Raw genomic sequence first — 10,819 nt, 5'->3', positions numbered from 1 at the left:
GGCGACCGGGCGAGGGGTAGTAAAGTCTATTATATTAAAAAAAAAAAAAAAACCCTAATATTATACTGTACACGTGGTCAAAAGGTTTGGTACAACGGTCAATGGAGTATGTTATACACCTATGGGCCCATCCTGTCATTGTGTGCATGGCATCCTAATCTGTCATAGATACTGAAATCATTTATGTCTCTCGACTTTTTTAATCTTAAGTTGATTCAACGGATGTGTGTTTGCACCGAGGGACTCCCTCCATCTCAAATTAGATGGATTAGTTGGTTTTGGGCACGCAATTTAAAGTACATTAACTGTCTAGTTCTGAAATTTATCTTTTTAATTTTTCTTTTGTAAACGAAAATTTCATATTTAAATTTTATTTGCAAAATTAAAAATTTTAAAAATAAGTAATATAACTATGCGGTCAATAGATTTTAAAGTGCATGCTCAAAATCAATGAGGTTATCTAATTTGGGATGGAAGGAGTAAAAATAGTATTGGGACTTGGGGCCGCCGAAAACGAATCTTCATTCCACAAATACTGATTTCGTTTTAGCCTTCTGGATCAAATTGAATAATCGGCTGAGAAGCCTCAGCAACTGCTACGTATACTTCGAAGATATCAAAATTGCATAACAAAAGTAAACGACCTCGCTAATTAGAGCTCAATTTGCCCTACGATGTACACGTTACACCCTCCATGTCATGTGTCCTCTTGACTATTAGATAATCAATTTGATTATAACCATCGGTGGAAGAAAATTTATTAATTATTTTAAAAATCTGTAAAGTGGATTTTGAAGAGAATTAGATATATTTTTTAAAATAAGTTTTTAATTTTTTTAAGTTGGATAATATGCGTAATTTGTGGTCAGAGTTTAGTCTACTTGACTCTTAAATATTCAATACAATACATATAATATGAGCTAAATATCGTTAAGAATACCCTACAAAAAGATGAACTGAAAATCGAAAATGGACTGGAGTTATCTTTAACTTATTTCAATTTGGTTCGAATAAACTGAAAATTATTTCTTGTACAGCCAATTGACTCAGTCACTCAAATGGATGGCGGCGATAAGTGAAAATAATAATGTTTCTCATTAAATGCATCACATAGCTGTTTTTATATAATTAATTTTTTTATTTATATATAATGACAAATAAATTTAATTTTTTTTAATTTAATCAACAGAAACACAACCTTCTTCGATCCAAATGTCGAGGTTCCAAAGGCCCAAACTTTTGCTTATTAAAGGATACCCCAGCTGAGTCATAGGCCTTAGGCTTTATACAGGCCGACTAAGCCTCGTATATATGTTAAAGGAGTCTGGGCTGAATCTAGATTGCCATCAAACTTATCTCTTTGGGCCGAAATTGGTTCTTTAAGAAAATTGTGCACAAAATACAGACAATAAATTTACTTTCGGTCTATACTTCTCCTAGCCTAGCTAACAGATTAGAGCAGGTCCAAGAGTTCTTTTAGATACTCTCTATAACAACTGTTATTATATTGACTCTCAGCCCTTTTAACACGCACATGTGGAGTCCAACTCCAACAGTTTTCTCATCTTTTATCCTTATATGATGTTTATCCTTTTTTTATTGGAAAAGGAGGGAAACGTTAGTTAAGTTTTAGAGGGAAAATAATATCTAGTAATATAAAATTAGTTTAGGAGAGAGTACAGACTCCTCATACACGCTTTTCCCTTTAATTTCTTTATTATTTGACTTAAGAGCACCACTAGGGTGCCTCTTGGTCTTGCTCTTATGCACGGTGCATGATTACCTGCGGATGCGAGTCTGTAACTTTTATTTTTTTTATTATTTATTTTTTTTATTTGTTAATAAATTTATATTAGATTTAATATATATCAAAAACTATGTATATTAAAATATGATATAGTTTTTAGAATAATTAATTTATTAATGTATTTTTTTTAATAAGGAGATTTATATATGCGTGTGTGTTTTAATATGCACAATTTTTCGAAATAATAATTTTTTAAATTCTTTTTTAAAAATAAACAAATCCAGTAACTGGTTTAAATATCCAAAGTTGGAGGTGTTTTGATTATACGAAATAATTAAACTTTTGGAATAATTTTTTTAAAAATAGCAAAATTGAATAGTTTAAGTGACAAGAATTTATCATTTCAATAAGAACTCATCCAAAAAAGATCAGATTTTGATTTTATTTAAAAAAATAATAAATACGTGAGAGAATGAAAGGTGATCAATGAAGGGATGAAGATTGAGGGGCGGAAATATGATTACGGAAACTCTAATTTTAGAAATCGACACTCAAAACTTCAAATTCTTTTCTAGCAAAAAAAGGTTCTCCAAATCCCTACAACTACCACTAATCTTGTTAGGAGTAAATCTCAACTTTAAAATTGAGTATGGGAAAATAGAATTCATAATAAAGTATAAAATTAATCATGTATTATTATTTTTACTTAATTAAGACAATTCTATAATTGAATCAAGACATAGAGGTCAAATTTAATATTTTGAATTCTTTCTTTAAGATTGATATATTGATTTGCATCAACTGAGTTCTCTTGTAATCTTTTTACTAAGACCATGACTACATGAACTATGAACATGATAAGCGTAAGCCGGTAAGCGTGTACGCGCAATATAGAGCCGTGTCCAAATACTGAGGACATGTTTGTACAATTTTTAATTGACATCCACCTGATAACACACGGTACGAGCATGGGAATGGTATGGGCCGTTGAATATCATAATAATAAAATACTCCCTCCATCCTATTTTAAGTGTCCACTTTGCAAATTTCACACATCTTAAGAAACAATTAATGTAATGTTTTTATCATTATCTTCACACACCTATTCACCTTATTTTTACAAATATTAATTACGTATACCACCACTCCTACTATGTATTTGACCTTTTTTCATATTGGAACTAGTTGGTTGTATTTAATACTATATTGTAACTAGTAAACAATTGCACGGGTTAAAGAGTATAACACATATTTTGTGAATTTTTTTTTTGGCAAAATGGACACTTAAAATGGAATGGAGGGAGTAATAAAATATTTGTCTTAGAAAGACATGGGCTCAATCTTTTTCCCACCACAAACTTGTACACGTTGGCGCATCATTCACATCTCTGGTCTACATACTACCGCCCTCAGTTGTGTTTTTGCACGTTATCTTAATTTTCAATACGCGATTTTATTTTAAGTATACAGTAATAAATAATTTAGTTCAGCAAATCATGGACGAAAAATATAATCAAGTTTAAGTTTTAATTTATAATAAAATTTTAAAACAATTTTTTTCGTCACGTGTAAAACATCTGAAAATGTGTCCAAAAATTAAACTGGCTGTCGTCTTGGTAAATATTGTCCAGTTCCTTTGCTACATTCTTTGTCGAAGGGATATTATTACGGAGCTATTTCCCTTTATCCGCTCACGCTCTTATTTTGATATTTTTGAATAAATAATCACGCTGTTTCACTTTAATTGTAATCATCATCCGCTTAATTAATAATAGAGTTATTAACCAAAAAAGCCAATCAACTTGTCAAATTTTTGCCAAAAAACCTTTAAACTTCTGTTTTCTTTAACAACCCCAATAAACTTTATTAAAAGTATAAAAGTAAATACAAAATAAACCATGGTTAAATCTACCAATCTGATTTGTCATGTATCTTTCACTGATTTGTATTTTTTTATACACGTGTGTGCCACATAGCGCCTAGTCATTAATAGGAATAATTTATAATATGATATTTGTTAGTTTAGATTTAAAAAATAAAATGAAAACAAGTGAAGATGTGTGATATTGGCATATTATTGTAATGGCTGAGGTTGATGTTCGAAATAAATTAATGGGGTTATTAGAGGGTGTGTGAAAAGATTAGCAGATGGGGTGTTATTTCAGACGTCATGCAACACAAAATTAAAGAGATGGAATAGCTTTTTATGTTTTCCCGAGTTCTGAGGTTTGGTTGGGGTGTTTTAGTCTAATTTTTATAGAGTTTAGGGGGTGTTTGTTTGGAGTTACTCGGGACTATTGATTGGACAGAGTATATGGTTGAATATTTGTTTGTATTTGGTGGATTGTTTGTGCTAATTGGTAAAAATACCTCTTACTGAATTCAGAGTTCCCACTCTGCTGCTTGATGTGCTGCAAGGCTGCACCTGAAACTTGGTTAATTGTTTATGCTCGATTAGCTAAGTAAAAATTTCACACATTAATATACACCATAAGATACATATTTTCCACACAGAAAATCAACCACGTAGAAACAAGGTAGATGAAATGCCTGTCACGAGCCTTCAGTTGGAATAACTATGACGACAGAGCAATTCTCAGTCTGTTCATTGTTTGAATGAGAGCATGGTACTTCACTGTCTTAATGAGCGGTTGATCAAACATCTTAAAGCTGATTTTAGTGGTGCTGATATTTTTCAGTTTTTTTTGATTAATTATAATCAATTTGCCACATAATATGTGATGATCATGGTTAGTCCACATGAGTTATAAGTAACTCTAGTTAAATCTTTTTCAAAGATTTAATAAAGTTTATTGGGGTTGTTGGTGAAAAAAAAGTTTAAAGGTTTTTTGGCAAAAAAATGACAAGTTAGTTGGGTTTTTTGGTTAATAACTCTTAATAATATCAACACGTATCATAAATTTTGGTGGACAAGCTGCAGATCGGTAATACAGTAAATCACACTATCACATGTTACGGGACTTGTCCCCCCTGTTTTTTCATCTACTTGTTGCTCCCTCCGTCCCACCCATTTCTTATCAAATGGGTTGGGCACGGAGATTAAGGAATATGTATAAAGTAGTGGAAAAGAGGAAGAAAAGTGGGTAAAGTAGTGAGACCCATTGATTTTTAACGTATAAAAAGAAGATAGTAGGAAGAAAAGTGGGTAAAGTAGTGGGACCCATTGATTTTTAATGTATAAAAAGAAGATAGTGGAGTAAAAGTAGTGTGAAAAAGAAAGAAAAGTGGAGAAGTGATGGGATCTATTGACTATTTTTGGTAAGTTTTGAAATGTAAAAAATTGGATGAGATATCTCAAAAAGGAAAGTGTAAAGAAATGAGTGGGACGGAAGTACTAAAAAAAGTTAACTTACGTGTGTATGTGGGGCATACACATGTCTAAATAATTAGGTACTCCCTCCGTCCCCCTGAGTTGTATACATTGGGGGACGGGGACGCGGCACGGATTTTAATGCTCCTGCAAAGTGTAGTTGTGCAATTTATTTTTAAAATTTTTTTTTTCTGAATTAAAGTTTGGATGTTATATTTTTATACAGAAAAAAAAAATCTCAAAAATAAGTTACAGAACTATATTTTATAAGAGCATTGAAATGCGTGTCGAGCAGTTAAAAAGAAACGTATAGAATTAAATGGGACAGAGGGAGTATATTTAGGTGAGGAATTTTTTTTAACATATCTGGCTGGGTACGTAATTATGAATACTGTTGGAAACATACATCATCATGAAGACGTAAAATATATTGTTCCAATGTTATAATATAATATCATTTGATTTCTTAAACATAATTTGAGATATAAAAAAATATATTTTTTATATATTATTTTGAATTTTTTTAATAGATCTTAAATTTTTATTTAATAAATTTGAAAAATAATACATAATAAAAAGAATTATACGAACAACCTACTTATTTTAGAGAACCCGGATTGGACCGTATCCTGTCACTGTCAGAGATCTGCGGGATTTTCATAATGTTGATCCAATAAAAATTTGTATGATGATGTATTTATGGTCGATTGCTAAAACAATATTGGGAGTATTACAACATGTACATATCCCTTCAAAAAAATCTTAGTTGTTTAAGGATTCAACGGCGAGATGATTCTGCGTTTGTTCAATTTTAATTATATCTGTAAATGCTGTATGGTTTTTCATTATTAAATTATTATTTTTTTCCAAAAAAAAAAAAGCTTATGTCGAGGCTTTTATAATTCATATAGGCAGGTCTCGTCCATTTCCATTCAAATTCATATACTCCGTTCATTCTTTAAACTAATTTTTGACACATATTTTAAGATTTCAATAAAATATAATCTTATAATTTTAAATTTTTTTATTAAAAATTTGATGTTTAAAATTTTGTTAAAAAATTAATTAGAAAAACATTACAAATATATATATATATTTTATTGAATTCTTAGAATAGGTGAAAACAGTAACATAAATATGGAATGAATATCGTTTTTAGCCGGGTAGTAAAGGTCTCGCGTATAAATGTTTCAGGCGTGCAGCATGACCCTGAAAAACCAATTCACACTTTGATTTACATGTGATTGTTGCTATGCAATTTCATCATTCAGTTGCCATGTTTGTGGACATGAAGCTCAATGTTAGGTGTTCGAATTGATGATCTGTCTTGTGTTGGAATTTACTCCCTCTGTCCCAGTCAATTGTATACGTTTCTTTTTCACTGCTCGACACGCTTTTTAAGGCGCTTATAAAACATAGTTCTACAACTTATTTTTAAGATTTTCTTTTTTTGTATAAAAGTATAAATGTTATACTTTTATACATAAAAAGAAAATCTTAAAAATAATTTATAGAACTATATTATATTGAAGCATTAAAGTCCGTGCTGCGCCCCCGTCCCCCAATGTATACTATTGATTGGGACGGAGGGAGTATTGATCATGAATTCATTGTAATCCTGTCTTCTAGCCCGAGGCTGGAATGGCGGTTGACATGTGTATGTAGGCACTTTGACAAGTCTAGCTAACCATCCTAAAATGATACTCCCTCCGTCCCTATTTATCTGTCCACTTTGAAGGTAAAAATGTATTCAATTTTCAAAGCTTGACTTATTTATAACTTGGTTGAATTCATGTTTTCAAGACATAAAGTAGAGGTATTCCACCATTTTCAAGATATTAATTAGAGGTATTTAATGAAAAAGTTTATACAATCAATTATTCCTTGGTATGTGTTTTTTTTTTCCAAAATGGACAGATAAAAAGGGACGGAGGGAGTAAATTTTTGTTAAAAATATAAAATAAAATATATTATGAATATAAATAACGTAATTTATATGAGAATACTAAGTTATTTTATAAGAAAAAAGATTACACAAATTAGTATTATAAATATTGTTTGTTCAAAAAAATATAAAAACATGTATATAGTCGAAAATATCATTTTATGAAAATCGAAATTCATATTCAATATTAAATTTGTTTAAAAATACATTAATATTGTAATATATAGGTTATTAAATTTTAATATTGATACCAATTTGTGACCAAGAAATTCGGGACCAAGAATTTTATATTTTATATATTTAAAAGTTTATTAGAGTATTTATTTGTTAAGGTAAAATTAAAAAAATGTATAAACAAAAATACAAAATGTTTGAATATTAAAGAAACTAAAAAACTACGGTAAAATTTAGAAATGATTTAAAACTGAATCACATATTTCTGTAATTTAAGTTATTTTTGAACAGAGATGATAGCATGTTGAGTATAAGTGAGAATTACTTTGAATGATAGATTTATAAGTTACAGTAACTTCTTAGGGCAGAATTCATGGAGGCCGAAAATCTAACATTTTTCTTAATTTTTAAAATTTTAATATATAATATATATGATCATTTTAAAAAAATAATATATTATATCTTTTCTGAAATATAATTTATAATAATTTACTCCTAATAATTCCTAGAGTTCATTAAAGACCTTTTTTTTTTGTAAAAAATCGTTTGTTGAAAAGATAATCGAAAAAACATGCATGTACTTAATACAAGAAACATTTGAAAATCCATTTCTAGTATTTCATATATGAAGTAGAATATACTCCCTCCGTCCCTATTTATCTGTCCATTTTGGAAGTAAAAATGTGTCCCTATTTATCTGTCCATTTATACTTTCAAGACTAATTTAATGATAGTTTTTCAAATATATCTCCATAATTTCAATTTTCAAAGCTTGACTTATTTAAAACTTGGTTGAATTCATGTTTTCAAGACATAAAGTAGGGGTATTCCACCATTTTCAAGATATTAATTAGAGGTATTTAACGAAAAATTTCATACAATCAATTTTTTCTTGGTATGTGTTTTTTTCCCCAAAATGGACAGATAAAAAGGGACGGAGGGAGTATTTCTTTTATACACAATTTCTTAGTTATAGTTAATAAAATTTTTAAATTAAGTAAAACATGCGGGCCAGTGTATCATTAAGTTATCATCTACCTATTTTATTCGCGGAATGTATTATGTATGTTACATACTTAGAGCAACTCCAATGCACCCACTCCTTACCTATATTTAGTCTACATGGACAATATTTGAGGATTGAGAACAAAAAACACAACTCCAACGCAACTCCTATCCCTCATTTATTTTAGGTGAGAGAAATTTCAACCCCTTATTTGAGGGATGAAAAAGCAAACCCCTATATTCTCCATGTCATCACCAACTCATATATCCTCTTGTTTTTCTGTCATTTACCACTGCAATTTCTCTCTCTATTTCACTTGCATATGTGAATTTGAAATATAGGGGATCAATATAGGGAATACCATTAGAGCAAAACAACTTTTTGGTCCCTATATTTTAGGTAACCATTATTATATAATATTTTAGGGGTTGAAAATAGGGAATTGCATTCGGCTTACTCTTACATTTGATTCACCGAGTACACGTTACTCCTCCTGATCAATTGGGTGCGGTGATTGTGCATTTACTTTTATTGTTCGCATATATTTTAATTTTTTAATAATTTTATATTTTTAATAAAAAATTAAAAACCCTTATTTTATTCAATTTTTTATAAAATTATATTTTATACGAGTTTCAAAATTTGTGTTAAAAAATAATGTAAAGAATTTACCGAGACAGAGGGAATATTTATTAATATTGATTTGAAAAATAGATAAATTTGTGAGACTAATTTATATTTAATGATAGATTTGGAATAGTTGAAGAAAATAACGGATGTAATATTCTTTTTATTATTATAAAATAAATATAGTGTAACAAAGTAATGGATATAATAATATTTTATATTATTTAAAGTTAATATATTTTTTAAAATGTATAAAAAATGAGATATCTTTTGTCAAAGAATTAAAATAACGAGATATCTCAAAATGAAAATTATGCAGAAATAAATAAGAGGATTGTTAGATGGCCCTGGCCCATAGGTAATGTTATGTCCAGCCATTTTTGTCAACACGGGGAGTCAAATCTGTGATAATAACACGCTGGTATAGTATATTTGGCTATTTGCCATCTCAAGGATATATACACACTCAACAAACCTTGAACAAAGACCCTTTCCTACACCAACTTGCACACTTCTTTCTCTTTCTTTTTTTCTTTATCTGTCTTCAGCTGGAATATCAAGAAACTACAAGATTAAGTAAATAAATATAGTGACACATATTTTTCGAAAAAAGATCAGAATCTCTAGAAAGAAGAGAGACAAGGGAAAGGATGATGAGGAAATGTGAGCTGTGCAGCTCCATTGCAAGAATGTTTTGTGAATCAGATCAAGCAAGTTTGTGTTGGAGTTGTGATGCTAAAGTTCATTCTGCTAATTTTTTGGTGGCTAAACACTCGAGAACTCTTTTGTGTCAAACTTGTCAGTCTCTTACTCCATGGACTGGCTCTGGTCCTAAGCTTGGACACACTCTTTCTGTCTGTGAATCTTGTGTTCATGGGGATTCTAGCCATAATAATCATATTGATGATGATGGAGATGAAGATGAAGATCAAGAAGAAGATGATGATGATGAGGATGAGGAAGAGGATGCAGATGATGAGCAAGAGGAAGAAGACGATGGAGAGAATCAAGTGGTTCCTCTTTCATCCTCATCTTTGGCTCCTCCACAAGTTACAAGCTCTTCTAGCAGTGAAGAAACATCTGGCAGGTTGTATAATGGTGCTCAAAGTAGCAGGCAACCAAGATTCTCAATACCATGGAGAAGAAATCATTGATTTTGACATGAAAAAAAGGTGTGTATTCATTTTATCTTTTCTTTGTTCCTTCAATTATATTTAAACACAACACTTGAAAAATTAGAGGTTTTTCTCAAAGTTCTTGTTGAATTTTCATGACTTATTTGCTATGTGGAGAAGTAGAATCTGAATTTGAATTAGTCTGCTTGTGTGTGATGTAGTTAGACAAGCAAAAGAGCACTAAAAAATTTGTTTGGGCCAAATCAAGGGGATACAATTGGAAGATCAAAAGGAGGACAATGAGACAAGGCATGGTGATATATACAGTACGTTGACAAGTCTTGAACTCAAAGCCAGGGATAAAAATGTCATCATCTCCTTAATTAGTCATGGTGTTCAATACTACTGTTCACATATTGAATTGTAGCCCCATATTCAAGCATGTTGCTTAATACTAATGTTTAATGTTAAGCTGCAATGTCACGACTAAATGATAGTATGTGCCTTCTGTACTGATATTTAAAAAGATTCATAACTATTTCTTAATCCTGATGCTTGAATCTAATATTTACACCTTTCTGTGCATCTAGAATGATAACTACGTTATTACTCCCTCCCTCTCATTTCTTTACGGAACTATTTCGGGATGTCCCTCTCATTTCTTTACGTTACTATAAATAGTAAGTTTTTTTCATCATTACACCCACTATCTTTCCCCACTATCTCATATTTAACAATAAAAACTACTATTACACGCACTACTTTCCTCCACGATCTCAAATCTATTATTAAATATTGATGGGTCCCACCACTTTACCCACTTTTCATCTAACTTTACTCATTATTCATACAATATCTTGGTCTCCGTGTCCCC

At 30.4% G+C, this 10,819-nt stretch overlaps 1 long non-coding RNA gene across 1 annotated transcript; it reads left to right on the top strand.

Annotated features, from left to right (window-relative positions):
- Positions 1-9,253: 9,253 nt before the first annotated feature.
- On the top strand, positions 9,254-10,491 carry LOC108206789 (uncharacterized). Its single transcript, XR_010289248.1, has 2 exons — positions 9,254-10,002; positions 10,167-10,491. It is a non-coding gene; the product is annotated as an uncharacterized LOC108206789 (long non-coding RNA).
- The last annotated feature ends 328 nt before the right edge of the window (positions 10,492-10,819 follow it).

Source organism: Daucus carota, chromosome 2, assembly GCF_001625215.2.
Source record: "Daucus carota subsp. sativus chromosome 2, DH1 v3.0, whole genome shotgun sequence".
NCBI lineage: Eukaryota > Viridiplantae > Streptophyta > Magnoliopsida > Apiales > Apiaceae > Daucus > Daucus carota.
This window is presented reverse-complemented; position numbering and strand designations above follow the sequence as displayed.